This window comes from Cheilinus undulatus, linkage group 11, assembly GCF_018320785.1.
Source record: "Cheilinus undulatus linkage group 11, ASM1832078v1, whole genome shotgun sequence".
NCBI lineage: Eukaryota > Metazoa > Chordata > Actinopteri > Labriformes > Labridae > Cheilinus > Cheilinus undulatus.
In genome coordinates this window covers 20,511,631-20,532,730 of record NC_054875.1, presented here as the reverse complement: position 1 = coordinate 20,532,730, position 21,100 = coordinate 20,511,631, and the positions used below count along the sequence as shown (strand labels likewise).

Here is a 21,100-nt window from a genome sequence, read left to right as displayed (position 1 = left end):
TGGGCCACATCTTGTGTATGGTTTTGAATAGGGGTTGACTGAATATTAACCACACCGATTATCGGGGCAGACATTTAGTATTTGGCCAGTTATATGTGTTTGAACTTTATTTTTTCTGATAGCCAATGAAATTACCTCTTTAAAAAGTGCAATACTGGGCACCAGTTTAGCTCAGATGGTAGAGCAGGGGTCGTGGGAATAGATTACCAGTCTAGGCGCTGTTTGGTGAACTCACTCTTTCACTCCACTTTCCTGTCACCCTTAATCTGGCCTATCTGAATAAAGGCAAAAAGCTAAAAAACAAACCCAGCTTCCACAGCCTCAGTCTTACTTAATCTAGAAGAGACCCATGTTTACTTTCTGCAACATTTGAGTCATGACCATTAATGCATCAGTAGATCTAATCCAGTAGTACAATGCATTATTATAAAACTAAATTTTTCTTTTGTTGTATTAAGCACATTTTGTTTGTTGTAATTCGATTGATTTTCAGTCTAAGACCTGCACATGCTTGAGTATTTTACACTTAAGTGTAGTTTTCCTGGATAAAAACCTTTTAGGCTGTTGTCTACAGTCTAGTTTTTTATAATGAGAGGTTAATAATTCTATTACGTTATCTACAATAAAACTACTGAAACATACTAACGGCTATTCTTTAATATAGATGTGTATCAGTTCCAAATATTGGTCACCATAATCTACTTGTAATGAGCATTGGTATCTACCCTAAAAAATAAACAGTATTGGTTAATCGGTGGTAATGAGTGGCATTGTGGGTAAACCTGAGATTTCCACCTCTAACATTTATAATAATAACCTTAGCCGTCTAAATCACATACTCACCTTCTGCCTAATTATGTTTTCATTTAACAACACTGGTCCTTACCAATCAGAATGCAGATAATGTTGGAAAAACCAGAATACTTCTTCTTTCCTGTGTGTGTTGTTTTCTGATTTCTCATCCACACCATCTCAGTTGGGCTCTATAAAGTTTATGTTCCAACCTCCTCCTCTGATTGAGTCAGGACATCCTCAGAGACGAGTCTTTCCATACACACAGTGTTCTGCAGGCTGAAAAATAATTTTAAATCAAAGATAAGTATTTTTAGTTCTCGGAGTGCCTTCATTTTTAACAGTGGGTAGTCAGTGCAGAAGACTGTGTTTGACAAAATAAGTTAAGGAGGCTTTGTTTTAAAGATCTTAGATACTCTGCAATGTTGAAGAAGCACTTCAGAACTTCAGAAGTTACATAATACGTGCTTGCATGTAAAATGCACATAGATGAATTGTGTAGACCATGGAATATGCTGTTAATTGCTGCCACAAAAACCTTTTAAAGGTTACAAAATACAGGAAAAAATCAATTGCACTTGAGTCCTATGCATTATTGGTTATCTTGTTTAACTAACATTTTTTCATCAAAGAAGGAAACAATATCTTGGTATTTGTTGGTATTCCCATTTGTGTATCATAAGAAATGTATCTATCAAACAGTGAGTCTGTTCAGTGCCATTATTTGTGAGCATATCCACATGCTGTGAGCCACAGTGCTCACACACACTTAAGGTTTCAGTCCTCACAATAGCAACAGCATACCTTTTCTCTGAGTAGTACTTAACATTGTCATCCATGGTAGCTGTTGAGCTTCAACAAAGAGTTTGCCCAAAGAGCTAAAGTCTGTGTATTTTAAGAAGCTATTAATTGGCAGGCTTTTAAATTCTGATGGGGTCCTTAATTAGTACCTTAGTGAAGGTTGGTGCACTTCAAGCTCAACCATTTGTGCCTAAAAACACATTGAGTCACAGCGAGCATCAGTAAAATAAAAACACAGTAGGTTTGCTGCAGGTATCTAATTAGAGTGATTCAAATCTGGGCTGCTCCATTGTTATCCAAGCTATTTCCAGAGAATTAAAATGTAATACTGATTTTTCAATTGACTTACATGTATTGCTTACACTGCTTTCCACATTATTAAGCAAATGACACTTTTATCTCATTTTCCTAAATATTAATGCAAATGACAGTAAGAGTATTTTTCAAGTCATCAGCCATTAGAGCATAATTCAAATGTTTTTGAACAAACTTCATAATGATAACCGTTATTTAAAAAAAAATCAAAATGCACTTTTCCACATTATTAAGCATGTCAGAGTTTTAAAACATTTTCCTGGTTGTAAAGAACTGAAAATGGTCATTTGTTGAATTTGCAGCATTAGGAGGTCATATTCACTGAAATCAAAAGCTATTTCAATCAAAAACATCTTAACAGGCCAAGTTAAATGTTAACATAGGAGCCCTTCTTTGATATCACCTTTACAATTCTTGCATCCATTTGAATTTGTGAGTTTTTGGAGAGTTTCTGCTTGAATTTCTTTACAGGATGTCAGAATATCCTCCCAGAGCTGCTGTTTTGATGTAAACTGTCTCCCACCCTCATAGATCTTTAGCTTGAGGATGCTCCAAAGGTTCTCGATCGGGTTGAGGTCAGGGGAGGATGGGGGCCACACCACGAGTTTCTCTCCTTTTATGCCCATAGCAGCCAATGACACAGAGGGATTCTCTGCAGCATGAGATGGTGCATTGTCATGCATTAAGAAAATTTTGCTACAGAAGGAACTGCTCTTGTTTTTGTACCATGGAAGAAAGTGGTCTGTCAGAAACTCTATATACTTTGCCGAGGTCATTTTCACACCTTCAGGGACCCTAAAGGGGCCTACCAGCTCTCTCCTCATGAATCCGGTCCAGAACATGACTCCGCCACCTCCTTGCTGACGTCACAGCCTTGTTGAGACATGGTGGCCATCCACCAAATATGGAGCTATTATTGTTGCAAAAGTATTTGTAAATGTGTACAAAGATCTGCGCACAAATCCACAAATGCGTGTACAGATCTGCAAATCCGTGTAAAGATTTGCAAATGTGTGCAAAGTTTTGCAAATTTGTACAAAGATCCACAAATACATGCAGTAATCTGCAAATATGTAGACCAATTTGTAATTGTGGACTTAGTTCATTTTGGTTCAGAATCTGCCTCTCAATTGGCTGTCATACACACGTGACTTTTGCAACACTTGTACCGCGCACGATTTGCACTCAGATTCGTAAGTGTGTACTTAGGCCTGTAAGCGTAGAGGCTGGGTCTGTTGCCCTCAGCGCAGGCTCACAGGCAAGGCTGCCCTTCTCATCAGATCAGCATCACACAGGAGGCAGCAGTTAAGACTTAGTAACGGCTCTATATAACGTCAGAGTGGAAGGAGAAATGTTATCGTATTATCCTGCTGTTGTTATTGTTCATATTTTCATTGAAAGAGTGAATAAAATAATGACTTCCTTATCTCCAAAATCATATCACAGCGGCGTTGAATTGCCATCCCTACAAGGCAGGGGTTCATTGTGCCGTATTTAATAGAAATCCCCACTATGACGCTGTATGAGCCGGGTGATGTTAGCAGTAAGATCGATGAAGTGGTCTGTAACATTTCTATTTATATAAATCACAGGGGAAGAGAAAGATTGTCAGTTTTGCACGGAGCTAAACGGCACCGACCAATATTGACATCTAAATCACATTACTGCGCAGATGATGGATATGCTAGTCAGGTGGCTGAGTGGCAGTGTCGCAGACTTTCAATCACACAGTCCAAGGTTCAATTCTTGTAAGCGGAAAAAAAATGTAAGCAGTTAAAGCAATGACAATGTGGCGTTCAATGTGCGCGGTAAATAGCACATTTTAAAGATTATTTTATTTGTTTGTCTTTATATTTCTACTTTTATTAGCCTTTTCTTTTATGGATTCATTTTTTGATTAATATTGCTTTATATAGCAACATTATTTTTTATTTTATTTATAAGCACATTTCTTCTTGTTTTTGTTTTAAATTATGTTTTTTTAATTTGTATTTATATTTCTACTTTTATTAGCCTTTTCTTTTATGGATTCATTTTTTGATTAATATTGCTTTATATAGCAACATTATTTTTAATTATATGTATTCGTCTTTATATTTCCACTTTTATTTGCTTATTCTTTTATAGATTTATTTTTGTAATTTGGCACTCTCACTACTTCATAGTTGTCCTCCCCTTTTTTCATTTCTTTTAATGTGTTTTTGGCCATTATTTTTAAAAAAGAGGCAAAAATGAGTTAAAAGTAGCAATAGAAGGGGTAATAATGGCAAATAGCATCAAATATGGGTTAAGAGTGACAAAAAAGGGGCAAAAATGGGTAGAAAATGTGGTTAAATTTGTTAAAAGTAGCATAAATAAATATAATAATAGCTTGCCATGCTTTTCTGCTCAAAATGAGGTAACTGTTAGCCAGGATGCTAGCACCAGTGCTACTGATCTAACACACATGCACTGATATCATCTATAAATCATGGCTGGAGAGGGCCCACTCTCTGGGATTTTTCAGGGGCCCGGTCAGATGTGTGGGCTGGCCTGGTTACACATTTTTTCATAAAGTTGTAGTAATAACCACTGTGCGAAATACGGGGGGTCTAGGGGGGTCTGAGACCCCTTAATTGACATAAGAGACCCCTTGAAACCCTCAACTGCAAAATTTTGGGGGTGTCTCTTGAGAAATATTTATAACGTCATTTTTTCACTTGCTATTGTCACTGCAAATGCCATTTGAAAGCACGTCATGTTTGTTTTAATTAAGTTCATTGTAAAGAATTTATTCACATATAAGAATATGGAAGAATAATGTCTCTGATAAAGCTTCCAAACATGGGGGGCGCTGTTTCAAATGCTCGCGTAACCCTGCCATACAGTTTGTGTATTTCTTACTGCTTTGGTTACTCTCCTGAAATTGTGGACTCAGTGTGCTTAAATTTAGCGAAATATGTCAAAGAGAAAGCAAAGTTCTTTGCTTGAAAACTTTGGATTTACATCTAAAAGACTAAACCGAAACAGTGATGAAGATGGAGCAGAGACATCCCGAGCTAATTCTGGCGAGGCAGCTGCTAGCACATCTACTGGTGAGTTGGGGTCTCCAAAAAAAATCTATTAAACCCAGACTTTATTAACTGATTGTGATAGACCTGCTGTGCTTCGTATTGAAATATATATTTCACCATACGGTTGGTTGGGTTCATATGTGCACGTATGCGTGTGTATGTATGAGCACGCGCCCGTACGAGAGGGACGTGCGAGTGTCCTATTTGGTCACAGAGCAGAGTTGGTGTGGTCCTGCAGCTGTGTGCAGCTTTGTTGATGATGATGCTAGACTGGGTGATGTGTGTTTAATGTGCATGTATGCATTACTTGTGGTCCTGTATACTGCATGCTGTGTAAGACTTCAGCCTGATACTGGAGCACTAGTTAGGGTGGTACTTTGCACACTGGTAATAACATATGATTGTACAGATTCTCAAGGCACACCTAGACTTGCCTCCATTGGAGAACCACTGCTATAGTGGATAGGGAGTATGGAAATGAGTGTGTGGTTTTGGACACAACCATTGCTTTACGATGTATTCAAATCTTTTTATTTTTTTTAGGAACTTACGAACTCAGTTTAAAGGAATGCTGTGTTCTGTTTACCTCGGAACTCGGATGTTGGAACTGGGGATGTCCGGAATGTCCAAGTTCAGAGCGAACCGGAAAGACCCAATGGAATGGAATGTTAATGCATCATCAAAACCATGAGTCATCCAAGCCAATTTTACCCTAAATACAGAAGGACAGGGCTGCTCCCCCATTAGCCCAAGTTGATTCTACAGAGACACGTGAATCTTCTGGTTTTAACAGAGGCAGACGAGTTGCAGCCAGCATCTGTTCACCGCATTTAACTGTGGGATATCAGCTTTTACAATCAGTTACCTTGTCAAATTACTTTGTCGATGAAAATGCCGAAAAATAAGGGCAAAACCACGCAAAAGTCTGACTGCTCTGAAAGAGTAAGGGGCAAACATCAGCAGGACTTCGTCAGCATAGACGAAGTCTTTAAATCTGAGACGAATCCCCCAGACACCAAGCAGAAAATCTGGCTTAATGTAGAGGAGGAGGAAGAGAAGTTATCCACTCCACTAAACAAGAAGACCAAAGAAGACAAAAAGAAAAAAGTCCCAACCAAACAAATTCAGAAACAGGAGGAGTGTCAATCAGAGGGCCAAGAGAAAATCCCAGCCCCTGCTGAGGATGAAACCAGGCAGCAAGCTCCATCTGCAAGAGAGAGGGATCCGCTGATGGAGAAATCTCTTAAAAAACAGAGGAAGGAGCCCAACACACTTGCTGCTGATCTTGCTCTCGAAAAGGACAAGAATGAGCGTCTCCAAGAAGAGCTAGACATTGTCAAGAAAAGACGCGAAAAAGATACGGCGACGTTCCAAAGAGAAATTGACATCCTTCAAAATAGGCTTGAAAATGAGGTCCAGTCTAACACAGACAGGGCTTTGGAAGCTCAGAAGTTGATTGAAGACCTCAAGGCCGAGCAGAAAGCCCTTCAGAAAAAGATGGCAGAGGACATCAATGCCATGCAGAAGAATTTTTCAGAGAAGGAGAAGGATCTGCTAAAGGAGGTGAAAGAGCTTAAAAATCAGCTCCGCCTCCAAAAGCATACTTGGAAACAGGATGAGGGCAAAAACGAGGATTCTGAGAAGTTAGCTGCAGAGCTCCAGGAAGAACGAGAAAGGAACAAGCGTCTCCAACAGGAACAGGAGATGTTTGCGTCTGATCTCGCACTGGAGCGACAGAAGACTCAGCGTCTCCTGAAAGAACAGGAGACATTTGCAGCTGAGCTTCAGAAGGAGAAGGAGGAAAACAAACGTCTCCAACGAGAACAGGAGACATTTGCTTCCGATCTCACTCTGGAGCGACAGATGACTCAGCGTCTCCAGAAAGAACAGGAGACATTTGCAGCTGAGCTTCAGGAGGGGAGAGAGGAAAATAAGCGTCTCCAACGAGAACAGGAGACATTTGCTTCCGATCTCACTCTGGAGCGACAGATGACTCAGCGTCTCCAGAAAGAACAGGAGACATTTGTAGCTGAGCTTCAGGAGGCGAGAGAGGAAAACGAGCGTCTCCAACGAGAACAAGAGACGTTCTCTTCCGATCTCACACTGGAGCGACAGAAGACTCAGCGTCTCCAGAAAGAACAGGAGACATTTATCGCTGAGCTTCAGGAGGAGAGAGAGGAAAACAAGCGTCTCAAACGAGAACAGGAGACGTTTGCTTCTGATCTTGCACTTGAGCGACAGAAGACTCAGCGTCTCCAGAAAGAACAGGAGACATTTGTAGCTGAGTTTCAGGAGGAAAGAGAGGAAAGCAAGCGTCTCCAACGAGAACGGAAGACGTTTGCTTCAAATCTCGCACTGGAGCGACAGAAGATCCTACGACTCCTGAAAGATCAGGAGACATTTGTAGTTGAGCTTCAAGAGGGGAGAGAGGAAAACAAGCGTCTCCAACAAGAACGGGAGACATTTGCCTCCGATCTCGCACTGGAGCAACAGAAGATCCAACGACTCCAGAAAGAACAGGAGAGATTCCTAGCTGAGCTTCAGGAGGGGAGAGAGGAAAACAAGCGTCTCCAACAAGAACAGGAGATGTTTGCTTCCGATCTCACACTTGAGCGACAGAAGACTCAGCATCTCCAGAAAGAACAGGAGACATTTGTAGCTGAGCTGCAGGAGGAGAGAGAGGAAAGCAAGCGTCTCCTGAAAGAACAGGAGACGTTTGCATCTGATCTCGCACTGGAGCGACAGAAGACTCAGCGTTTACTAAAAGAACAGGAGATGTTTGCAGCTGAGCTTCAGGAGAAGAGAGAGGAAAACAAGCGTCTCCAACAAGAACGGGAGACGTTTCCTTCTGATCTTTTACTGGAGCGACAGAAGACTCAGCGTCTCCAAAAAGAACAGGAGACGTTTGCAGCTCAGCTTCAGGAGGAGAGAGAGGAAAACAAGCGTCTCCTGAAAGAACAGGAGATGTTTGCTACTGATCTCGCACTGGAGCGACAGAAGATCCTGCAACTCCTAAAAGAACGGGAAACTTTTGTAGCTGATCTTGCTTTGGAGAGGGAGAAGAACCTGCTTTTCCATCAAGAAAAAGAGATGTTTGCTGCCAATCTCGTCCTGGAGAATGAGAAGAACAACCATCTCGAAGAGGAACAGCAGAACCTCCGCAGTTTGTTCAACGAACTCAGCCGGAAGTATGAGCAAGACATCGTAATTGTCCAACAACAGGTCGACATCCTTCAGAACGAGCTTGAGAAGGTAGTCGAGTCGAATGCGGACAGGGAGATGAGAGACCAAGGACTCATTGCAGACTTGACGGCTGAGTGTAGAAGGATGGCTGTGGAATTTGACATTCTGCAAGTGAGGTCATCAGAAAGGGAGAAGCAATTCTCAAAGGAAGTGGAGGATCTGAAGGATCACTTTACAGCTTCCTTTGGGAAGATGGCTGAGGATGTGCAGGTACTGACGGCCAAATTCCTGCAGGACCAGATTCACACCGATGAGACTGAAGAACCTCGAGCTCAGATCAGGCACCAGTCCTCGCTCAACCAAGTCACAGAGGAGCAGGAGCCTGAGCTGAGTGAGCAGGAGAATTCAGTCCCAGATTCTGGTGTGCAGGAGGTCCAGGAAGTGTCTGAGGTCCCTGTGGTTTCTAGCTGGTCTTTGAGGTTCAAAAGGTTTCGGCATTCCATTGGACTGAGGAAACCTGAGAGCTGGAAGAAGAAGAAGGAGCCTTCAAGTCCTCAGACCAGACCCTCTGAACCCTCCTTAGCCACCAACTAATCCCCCCAATACCTCCCCTCCTCCTCATGGGTTTTCCCCGGGTGCTCCGGTTTGTCCCACAAAAAAAAAACAAAAACAAAAAAAAAAAATAAAAATAAAGAAAAAAAAATACAGTTTTGGTTGTCTGAATTGTCAAAATTTTAAAAAGAAAGAAGTGAAAAACTCAGAATAAAGAGGCTCAGAGTTGTACATAAATGTTTATTGTGTGTCATTTGAATTTGTACAGTCAATTTTTGCATTGAAATAACAATTAAACTGAATCACCTGAATCCAGTAAAAACTGAACTAAAATGCTTTTTTTTAAATTTAACAAATCTGCTGCAATGATTAATTTTAATTAATTTATTTTTTGATGGGTTATTATCTGTTATTATGTGATCGATGTCTGTTAGGGCAGATAAACTGAGGAAGGGCTCCAGTTCAGTGTTTTCTGCTGTGATAGTTTAACATGTTGTCATTATCTAAACAGACAGTGAGTGATATATTTAATTTTCCCGTAGCCTTTTTAGGCTTTCCAAACTCAAACTGAATGTTTATACATTTTCATTAATCAAACATAACCAAGCATGGAATTTATCACGAGTCAATGGGCTTTCACAGATTAACACAGCACATCTTTCTACTCGACTTACCTGCTGCATTTGAACTAATCCCTTATAATGTTTGTGTCCCATTTATACTACGTATAAGTATAAACATTTCTTAATGCATCCGATTCATAACCACAACCATCCTGTACAAAAATATTCCACTTAAAACAAGAAGTTTTCACGGCATGTCACCTCTGTTTGCGCTGTTTTTAACAGGCACCTGCACAGTCACCTATATTTTCTTTCCAGGTATTTAAGTCTTTAAACGTACTTTTTGATGCCCCAAATATATGGAGTTACTATGGTTGCAAAAGTATTTGCAAATATGTGCACAAATCCACAAATGCGTGTACAGATCTGCAAATGCGTGTAAAGATTTGCAAATGTGTGCAAAGTTTTGCAAATTTGTATAAAGATCCACAAATACATGCACTAATCTGCAAATATGTAGACCAATTTGTAATTGTGGACTTCTGGACGAGGTAATAAGAAATAAATTTTTTAGAACATTGCAAGATTTGAACCCCGGACTATGTGAATGTAAGACACTGCCACTCAGCCATCTGACTAGCATATCCATCATCTGCGCAGTAATGAGATTTAGATGTCAATATTGGTCAGTGCCATTTAGCTCTGTGCAAAACCGACAATCTTTCTCTTCCCCTGTGATTTATATAAATAGAAATGTTACAGACCACTTCATCGATCTTACTGCTAACATCACCCGGCTCATACAGCGTCATAGTGGGGATTTCTGTTAAATACGACACAATAAACCCCTGCCTTGTAGAGATGGCAATTCAACGCTGCTGTGATATGATTTTGGAGATACGGAAGTCATTATTTTATTCACTCTTTCAATGAAAATATGAACAATAACAACAGCAGGATAATACGATAACATTTCTCCTTCCACTCTGACGTTATATAGAGCCATTACTAAGTCTTAACTGCTGCGTCCTGTGTGATGCTGATCTGATGAGAAAGGCAGCCTTGCCTGTGAGCCTGCGCTGAGAGCAACAGACCCAGCCTCTACGCTTACAGGTCTAAGTACACGCTTACGAATCTGAGTGCAAATCGTGTTGCAAAAGTCACGTGTGTATGACAGCCAATTGAGAGGCAGATTCTGAACAAAAATGAACTAAGTCCACAATTACAAATTGGTCTACATATTTGCAGATGAGTGCACGCATTTGTGGATATTTGTACAAATTTGCAAAACTTCACATGGATTTGCAGATCTGTACACGCATTTGTGGATTTGTGCACGCATTTGTGGATTTGTGTGCAGATCTTTGTACACATTTGCACATACTTGTGCAACAATAATAGCTCATACCAACCATCCACTACTCCTCCATCTGGACCATCCAGGGTTGCACAGCACTCATCAGTCAACAAGACTGTTTGAAAATGAGTCTTCATGTATTTCTGGGCCCAATGCAACCGTTTCTGCTTGTGAGCATTGGATAGGGCAGCCAAATAGTAGGTTCATGCACGACTGCAAGCCTCTGGAGGATCCTACACCTAGAGGTTGGTGGGACTCCAGAGGCACCAGCAGTTTCAAATACCTGTTTGCTGCTTTGTAATGGCATTTTAACAGCTGCTCTCTTAAACTTATGATTTTGTCCATCAGAAACCTTCCTTATTATGCCTTTATCTGCACAAACCTGTCTGTGCTCTCAATCAGCCACAAATTTCTTCAGAGTACGATGATCACGATTAATGTTTTCATTCCTTGTCCAAGGCATGACATTATTTGACACTTTTTGGCAGCAGAGAGATCCTTTTTCTTTCCCTTATTGCCTGAAACTTGTGGCCTGCTTAATAATGTGGAAAATGTGGAAAAGTGCATTTTGAGTTTTTTATTTTTGAAAAAATAACGGTTGTCATTATGAAGTTTGTTCAAAAACATTTGAGTTATGCTCTAATGGCTGATGACTTGAAAAATACTGTCATTTGCATTAATATTTTGGAAAATAAGAGAAAAATGTCATTTGCTTAATAATGTGGAAAGCGGTGTATTCTAAGGTGGAATAATGTTTAAAGTTTCAGGTTTGAAGAGCTTCAGTAGAATCTATTCACACATTCTAAGTGACTTCTGATGCGTAGCTCTGTAATAGTGTTCATGTTTTTCAATTCACCGTGCTCATTATATGAAAAGTCGGACTCTGAGCATGTGTGTAAGCAGGAAGAACCTTCACCATGCTTGGTTGCTGTTGTCACAGGGGAGATTGGGATGAGCGCTTTCGTGGAGCGCCCCTGTTGTGGTCTGAAGAAATGAGGAAGCTGGCATGTGTTATGTCATGCCTGCGGCTTGTGTGCTTAGATCAAAACACCATTAGTCTCTTTGTCTTGTGCCACTGTTTGAGGTAGAATCTTGGCTGGGGAATACGTTGGCACTTCCTTGACTCCCGTGGTGTGCCATTTGTGAGGAGGAGGAAAAAAATTGGGTTGGCATGAATAAAAGCTTTAACTTAAGAAAGTTTTGTGCCTTTTTTCTTAAAGGTGCAAAGATTCTTGAAGAGCAAGAGGTTTAGGTTTTTGTGTGGCTTTTTCATGTTTGCGCAATTTTTTAAGCAACAACGAAATTCCTTTGTACTGCCAGTCTCTTCTTGTTCAAATTGTACAAACATTTTTTGAGAGGTAAACAAAGTCAATGCCTACTAACACGTGGCAGGGACAACGTCAGTTTGAATAAAAGAACAATATTCAAAGAAAAAGAAGCATTATTCTCTCTGTCAGGGTATAAATAGATCTGATAGTAAAACTAAAATAGAAACTCCTGATTGCTGTCATATGGCTCTGAATATGTGGTTAATAATTGAGTGTTTTGTGTGTAAGGATATCCATAAGTGTAAAATAATATAATCTGATTATGAATTGACATCACTGTCGCTGCTCCTGCAAAGATATCTGTTATTCTTAGATTCAGGTGTGCGGTGAATCAAAGTACGCAGGATTAGGGAGAAATTTCATGTTCTGTACTACTACTACTACTAGTCTCAACTCGAGCATCGCCAGAAAATGAATTTTAAATGACTGGAGGCACTCAGAGCCGTGAGATGTGCCTCCCATGCAGGAAAACACTGATCGAGCTGGTGTCTGCAGATCAAGTGAAGTCACAGCTCAGGTGATTAAAGATGCAGCATTGTATGCCGTTTTTCCTCTTCTTGTCTCGTTCCTGCAGAGTGTGGGAGTCTGGTCTCATTCATGATTCAGAGCTTGGGGGGGTGTGTGGATGTGCCTGAGTGTATGTGGGGTGCTCATGCATTTTAGTGTGAATTTTATCTTCATCTGGACTCTTCAACCCAACGGGACGTGGAGTACCCTTCTATTAATACATTTTTGAGCGCTGAAAAATTGATGGCAGCAGAGAGATTGGGTGTAGTGGTGAGGGTCGAATCCGCTGCCATCACTGTCAGCTTCTGTGGCTGACTGAACTACAATCTGTGGTTTATCAACTCCAGCTGCTGCTGTCAGAGAAGAAGAGGAAAAGAGGTGTCACTTTGACAACACTGAAATGTGGAGGAGCGCTTTGTCTCCACAAATCTGACACTTCTCTTTAAAGCAGCTGCATTTCCTCAAAAGTCAAATAAAATGAAGCACTCAGTTTCACACACAAGCTTTTGGCTGGTGCAACACATGACATTGATTTCATGTGATTAGATGAAGTTCAAGTGTTACTATGCTGGAGAATGAATACTGACAGATATCTCCCAACACCAGTCACTGCACATGGATTTGTAACCAATAAATGTCCGAGGCACCAAAATGTGATAAAATCATTTTAAAAAAGAGAGTAACGCCTATTGAAAACTTGCCAAGCCAATGGATTGGCCAGATCCATCTTCTTGTTCCTGAACTATGAATGAATGGACCAGTCAGCACCATTTCAGTCACATGTTAATGTTTCAGATCATCAAATAATATTAGACAAAGATAAGCTGCGTAAATACAAAATGCAGCTTTTGAATGCCAATTTCATTTATTAAGATAAACCACCATCAAAACCTACCTGGCCCTATTTGAATAAGTTATTGCCCCCCCCCAGTTAAATCATGAATAAACTGTAATTAATCTAAATTATTGGAAAGCTGAGTTCAATTTCACTACCCACATCAAAGTCTGATTACTACCAGACCTGTTGAATCAAGAAATCCCTTAAATAGAACCTGTCTGACAAAGTGAAGTAGAATAAAAGATGTCAAAAAGCAACACATCGCTGTGATCCAAAGAAATTCATGTTCGGATGAGAAAAAAGTCATTGACATCTGTAAGTCTGGAAAGGGTTACAAAGCCATTCCTAAGTCTTTGGGACTCCAGCCAACCAGGGTGAGAGCCATTATCCACAAATGGAGAAAACTTGGAGCAGTTGTGAACCTTCCGGCCTACCAAAATCACTCCAAGAGGGTATCGACAACTCATACAGTAGATCACAGAAAGGCCTAGACCAACATTTAAAAAGTCTGCAGGCCTCACTTGACTCAGTTAAGGTCAGTGTTCATGATCCAAGCCAAAACAACTTCTGACCCAAAATAACACAAAGGCTGGTCTAACATTGTCCAAGAAAATCTTGATGGCTATTTGGAAAATATTCTGTGGACTGATGAGACAAAGGTTGAACTTTATGGTAGGTATGTTTCTCATTGCATTTAGCATAAAAATAACACAGCATTTCATAAAAAGAACATCATATCAACAGTCAAACATGGTGGTGGTAGTGTGATGGTCTGGGGCTGCTTTGTTGCTTTGGGAACTGGACCACTTGCTGTAATTGATGGAACCATGAATTCAGCTCTCTACCAGAAAATCCTCAAAAAGAGTTTCTGGACATCAGTTTGTGACCTCATGGTCTAGCACACTTGGGTTATGACATAGAGCAATGATCTGAAATACACCAGTAAGTCCACCTCTGAATAGTTTAAGACGACAAATATTGGCTTTGGAGTTGCTCAGTCAAAGTCCAGACTTAAATCTGATTGAGGTGCTGTGGCATGACCTTAAACAGGTTGTTCATGATCAGGGAGTGGGCAAATAATTTTTCTCACAGCACTGTATAGGCTAGTTCAGTTCTACTGCAAGCTAGTTGAGTTTTCATAACAAGTACAGTTTTAGCTTCCCATGATCTTCAAAACAAGACTAATAAAAGTAAATGATTACCGTGCCACATGCCATGATGTGCTTGTTTTGTCACCTGTGGTAAAGCGAGCACACGGGCCTCCCTTTAAAGCACTGCTCACAGGGTTGTGCCCACACTAAATACTCATATTTCTGGTGAACAGTGGATTAAACATTTTAGTTTACTCATCATACATGATTAGCGAGCGTAGTTCTATCTGAAACCACCGAATAAGAGTTGATGCTCCATGAGAAATGGAGTTGAAAACCATTGTGTGCCAAAGAGAAATCATCCTGCCTATCGGCATATCCCTGGTCAGGTATGGTACACTTCATGAATGCATTTCAGAGTAAAAAAAACAATTATTGTTCTAATTGATTAAATCACCAGGTCATGGGTTATATTTGGGGGTAATTGAAGATCTCATTTTTAACCTCAGTCTCTGATTCAGTACATGCAGTGTTTTTTACACCTGTATCTGAAGTTCACATTTTTATGTGAAAAATAGGGATGTCCTTGATTAGCTGGCTAAATGGTTAAAAGCAGATTCTTTATCATCTGCACAAGAATTACGAGTAAATTAAACTAATTAGTAACATTTTCTATCTGTTCAGGGCCACAGTCCTGGTCAAATGCTCTAGCTAAACTATAATGCAGCAGCCCTCCACTAGTAGCCACTGCAGTTGTTCTGAATACTGCCTCGCTGACACAGTACTCTTTATTCAGGCGACAGGTGAATGCAGGACGTGATCAGGAAGCAAGGACAGTTTAGTTTGTGGGAGAAGGAGAGAAAGTTAAAGGAGGCAGGTTTTTAGGTATGCAACAGTTAAAGAGTGCTAAGGACTGGGAGATGCAGGTAGATTTAGGAGGGAAACTTGTTGTGCCACAGGAGATAGTTTGCACCAGTCTGAGGCTTGACATAGTGCTATGTTCTGCCAGTCAGTGCATGGTTTATTTTAAAGAGCGGACGGTTCCATGGGAGGATCCTGTGGAGGAAGCCTATGAAAGGAAGAAGCTGAGGTATGCAGATTTAGGAGCAGAAGCTGAACAGCGAGGGTGGAAAGTTAGGACTCGTCCAGTAGAAGTGGGATGTAGAGAGTTTGTAGCAAGATCAGCTGTTTCATTACTTAGAAAGCTGGGGGTGCAGGGACAGAATTTGGATGGGAGAGAAGATGTCAGATGACGCAGCTCAGGCCAGTCAGTGGATTTGGATGAGGAGGAGTAATGCCAGCTGGGGCAAAAATGAAGGCTGATGAAACCCCTTAATTCCTCTATCTGTTAGTTTCGTTTAATCCGCTCTCTTCTCTCTCTCTTCCCTCATAAAAATGAGGGAGTTGGGGGAGGTAGAGCACAAAGCCACACCAGGTGGAGGTGTTTTTTATCCCACATCAGGATACCACACCCTTACTCTGCCTCCCCCAACCTATTGCTAAGCTTGCTCTCCCTCTCCCTGTCTCGCTCTTTCTCTCTCTCTCACGCTCTATTCCAATCTTTCTCATTTTCTCTTTTTTACTCTTAGTTATGTTGAATGTTTGTACCATAATTGTTGCACTGTAATTGAGTGGTGTTAAGGAAGGTAGTATCAGCATTGTAGCTACCTGGAGCTTGCATGTATGGAGCCTGGATCTGTTGAAGGTGGCTTGCTGTTGAACTATGTGGGCTATACGCTAAGATAGGTAAGATGAGGTCTCTGTGTTGGCATGGTGGATGGTGAGAGCTGACATGGATGGGGGTGGTTCTGGGATGCTGGAGATCACTCTTCAGCCCTCTGGAGGTGTTGTGGGACTAACTAGACACTGGCGCAGGAGGGTTCCCACTTGACAACCCTGGTGAAGTGCGGGTTTCTTACTGCCCATTGGCCTGCATAGTTGATTCGTGGAGGCAAATAGTAATGGAGTAGGGATTTCTTTACTGAGTGCTGATTCTCTTTGTAGGGCACAGGTATCTTGTGTTTTATTCAGGATTCAGGTCTAAACAACCGCTGCCTGCAACGGCATTGATAGCATGTGGTAGGAATAGTCCAGTTAAGCACTATTTCTGTAGAAAATGGGGATAAAGTTGTCCGGAGGTTGTGTCAGGTTATACTCAACCAAAACACTGAGTGATGAGATAAAGCTCAGGAATGTGACGTTATCAGCAAAGAGGTCAGGGGTGCTGACATAAGCAACAACCAAACCAGCTTTGCATTATGTTGTTTTACCTTTGCAGTATAAGGTTGGTTTACAGAATGTATTTTTTTTTTACTTCAGACTAGTTTGCTAAGCTCTTTTATAGTTTGTGTATAACAGATCTAAAAGATTGTTTTCCTGAGAGGTGTACAACAACTTAAACCACTGCTTTAAGGTATAAGAAAAGACATTTAAATGAAGAGTGATTAGTATAATTTATTGTTGTATTGATTATTATGTAGGTAAGTACACAGCTCTTCATCCTTTCCTGGATAAAATCAATGATTTATAAAACCACTAAATATAACACTTTGTGACAACTCTGTTGGTGCCTCTACAGACAACACAACAAGGAGTCATTGATTATCAGCCTGACTGATTATTGAGGCAGACATTTGGCATTATTGGTATCTGCATTTTTCTTTTTACTGAAAATAAATGAAGTTGGTTTGGGGGCTACTTTGATTCCACTGCAAAGATTGCATTTCCCTCTGGCTTTATTTTCATTCTCCACAGCCTCAACAAATCTAAAAAAAATTATACAACACAATCTGATTGGCCACAGTGCCAGCAAATAAACACTGAAGCCTGGGTACCACTGACATAGTGAGCGTATGGCATCACTTCCTGTTTTCCTGCTTCTACTGTGTTGCTTTGTGCCATTTCTCATGCTGATAGAACAAGAGAAAAATTGTTTATTTACCTTTCCTCTTTTTTGATCATGCAATTTCACTTTTGCCACATTACATTTTGTACATCCTAGGGGTGTAACAGTTTTTTGTTATTGTCCCGACGGTCAGGGTTCAGTGCATGTAGTCACACGATGAAAACGTTCAGACCATTTAAAATAAGCAAGAAAATAAAATAAATGTGAAACTATTTACCCACCAATATAGGCAGCAGTAATGCTTGTAAGTGTTTGCTAACCACTATTAAACTACCAACGAAGAAGAAGTGCACATCACATACACAAAGAAGAATTCTTGGCTCCCAGCTGGCTCTTGCTGCAAGAAAGACAGAGCAGCGAGACTGCTGCCCTTCACTCCATCTCCTCATCTCTGCACTTTATTGAAAAAGTTTCCAGATGTGAAAGCAGAAAGGGTCGAAGATATTACCGTAGCCAGTACATTTTATAGACTATACATGGACCAGGAGAAGTAGAGAACAGTGACTACAAGCTTGTTTTTAGGCCACTCTGCTCAGTCTCTGTTGTAATGTCCCCTCCTATGTTTACATGAACTAGACTGTGATCATTCAATGACCTACACAAGTCAGAATTTTGCACAAGTTACCACTGCACCGACTTTTTTTCTCTCTTTGTAACGGTGTTACAGCACACTTCATAAATCATAAATATACATTGTTCTGAAAAGCATGTATTTTTCATTGCATATGATGTATTTATTTTTACATTTTTCAAATCAGGAGGTATTAGGCTGTTTTCCTGTTTACTTTTTATTTTGCATAATTGTTTGTTTTCCTCTTTTTTTGGTCTCGTGTAATACCTCACAGGCTTTACCAGCTATCACTGATAGTTCTCAACAACACTAGATAGAACAAAATATTGATTGATTGATTCAAATGTATGTTTTGAACATGTACAAAAATGTTAGCTTTAGTCAAAGAAAAACTAATGAGTGAGGGACATCTAGAATTATAAATCTGGGACTTCTTCTTTTTTTATTGATGAACCAAACCCGTACTAAACCATGACCCCAAAACTGAGGTACAAACCAAACCATGACCTCTGCGAACCTCAACACCCCAAGTACATCTTAATGAATGCATATTGTTTCCAATTATTGGGTGTCGGGCTCATGAACTACTAATAATCACTATTAGTATCGTCACTAAAGAAACCCATATCCGTCGACCCCTAAAAACATCAATTTACTTAGGCATAATTGTTTGAACCAGTCCAAGGTGTACCTAACCTTGCAAAGCAGATGGATACGCCCGTTTCTGTGTTTCACACTGGCGAATCCATCTTGCAAAGCTCCCATCTGAACCTTTAGGGCCCAGTTAGAAAGTGACAGGACCAATCAGCGACAAGGGGCAGTACTTTTGGGCGCGGCAGAGTCGTGATGTAAGTAAGCAGCAACAAGAGGCCGGTGAGGATATGACGAAAGACATTAGTATGGATGCTGCAAAAGTGCCAGTTTTATCAGAACTTAATGACATTTCTTCAGTAAAAGAGGAACAAAGAACAGCACTGAGTAGTTTTCAAAAATGACAAAAGTCGTGTACTGACATGTCGACAGTTGCCATGATTCATGTTATGCAGTTCTCTGTGGATTTACTCCTTGGTAGCGGCTACGTCATATGTTTTGTTGCTTTGATTGGCCCATAAAGATGGGACAGACAGAACGCTCATCCAATCACCCTCCTTTCCCAAATGCTGTGTATGAGAGGTTTTCCAGATGGATGTGTGAAACAAATCCATCTGGCGTGTCAGGTTAGAGTGTACCCTGCCTCTCAGCCAATGACATCTGGGATGTAGGCTCCAGCCCCCCTGACCCAGAATGGGATAAGCAGTGTAGAAAATGGATGGATGGATAATTGTTTGAAACTCATATACATATGCAGATGGAAAATCAGTTCGTGATCATGTTAAATAATTGTGGTCTCAATATCAGCCAAAAAAAATGTGATTGTGATTTTGTCATAATTGAGCAGCTCTAGCAACCAGGGAAGAAATTAGCTCAGAGGCAATATTCCCTCTAATTTTTAAAACTCCTGAGCAGGCATTCAAATTCCTTGAGCACCTACTTCAGCAACTGTGGGCGATATCTGACTCGTACGCTATGTTCACATGGCAACGCCATGGCATTGCCTCTCCATCCCCAAATATCATCACAAGTGACTATAACTGCAATGATTAATAATCAGTGTTCAAGTCATGAATTTCACCATTCACAGCTATAGGTGATTAAATGTCACTTTGGGAATTTTAGAGGCCCCCAATAAACACACCTGAACTAGATAGTTGATATGTAACATTTTAGATTAAAATTAAACCACTGATACCCACTAAAAACAAACATTGACTGTTTTAAGCCAACAAGCCTCTTACCTCAATTTTTTTGCTCACCAGCCACTTTGGCTAGTGTTTTTTTGAAAATAACGACTCCGAGCCACTCTCAGTTTTACCGTGCCACAATTTTGTTGTCCAGAAATGATATTTCACATAATAAAGGTTGACTATAGCATGTTAAATTGGACTTGATTTACAATCCTTTGAAATGTAAAAGAAAACTTGAATTCCAATTTACAAGTATTTGTTCTCAGGAGAAAACAAATGCACAAAGTTTGAATTGTCATATAAAAAGGTACAAATCTAGAATATATATGGGATGAGAAGAAACACGTACTCTGTTCTTGTTCTTTATCAGCCTGATCACAGTAAGGTCTCCTAAAGCAGTGGTTCTCAACATTTTTTTATTGATGTACCCTCCTGAGATATTTAAGTACCTCCTAAACTGCACAAACCACTTTTGGCTGAAAAAAAGCCATTAAATACAGCGCTGTGACATCAGGTTCTGATTTATTTAACTTTATAACCAGTGAACACTTTCAAAATGTCAAAAATAATACATGACTGTATTCATGGAAAATCTTCTCATCGTTTAAATATGGTTATTAAAACTTGAAACCTCTCATTGTGCAAAACACTGTTCAGTTTTAGTGATCGGTCTTGAACTATTTGGAAATAAAAACATAGAACATGAAACTTGTTTTAAAAAAGAAATGATTAACTCAATCACAAGTGCCCTCTTTGTGATCATAATAAAGATCTCATCTGAAACCATAAACTTAGTTATAGATAAACATTTCTTCACAAAAAAAGAAATCATTAACACATTTATGAGTGATTAAGAATACAGTGATTGACTGGCACGTGCAAAGGTGCGTCAAACTATTCTGCCAGGGAGAGAATGTGGGGTTTTTAGGATAATGAAAAAGAATAGCCTACCAAGTATAAAACTCGGTTCATGAGCTTACAGTCATGTTTATACGTTATCTTAAAGGATTTCTGCATGGATACTAATTTTTAAATATTTATATTTTTAAATCATGGAGTGCCTTCATGTAACCCAGTGGTTCCCAAAGTGAGCCGTATTTAAAATATAAAATAATAAAATAAAATATGGAAATCAATTAAATGTTAACTACTACTAGGTCGTCCTCAGACGAGCCCGCCATCTCCGCTTCCAGTCATCCCGGTTCTCCATACATCTAGCCAGCTCCTCGGTACTTTGCACTCCTATGTCTTTCTTGAGTACATCCACGTATGTGATCGTGGGACGACCTCGTGACCGGTGCCCATGTGTTGGTTCCCATAGCACCAATTTGCTAGCTGGCAGTTCCTGATGTCTTTGGCAGTGTCCTGCTAGTCTCATCCCCCTGGCAGCTATTTTCTCGCTCACCCTTGGTGTTACTTTGTACAGATTCTCGTTGGTAACATGTTCACTCTCGCTGATG

General features: G+C 40.3%; 1 protein-coding gene across 2 annotated transcripts in view; it reads left to right on the top strand.

Annotated features, from left to right (window-relative positions):
* Positions 1-21,100, top strand: part of cntn3a.1 (contactin 3a, tandem duplicate 1) — a 156,994-nt gene that overhangs the window by 3,971 nt on the left and 131,923 nt on the right. The window lies entirely within an intron of this gene.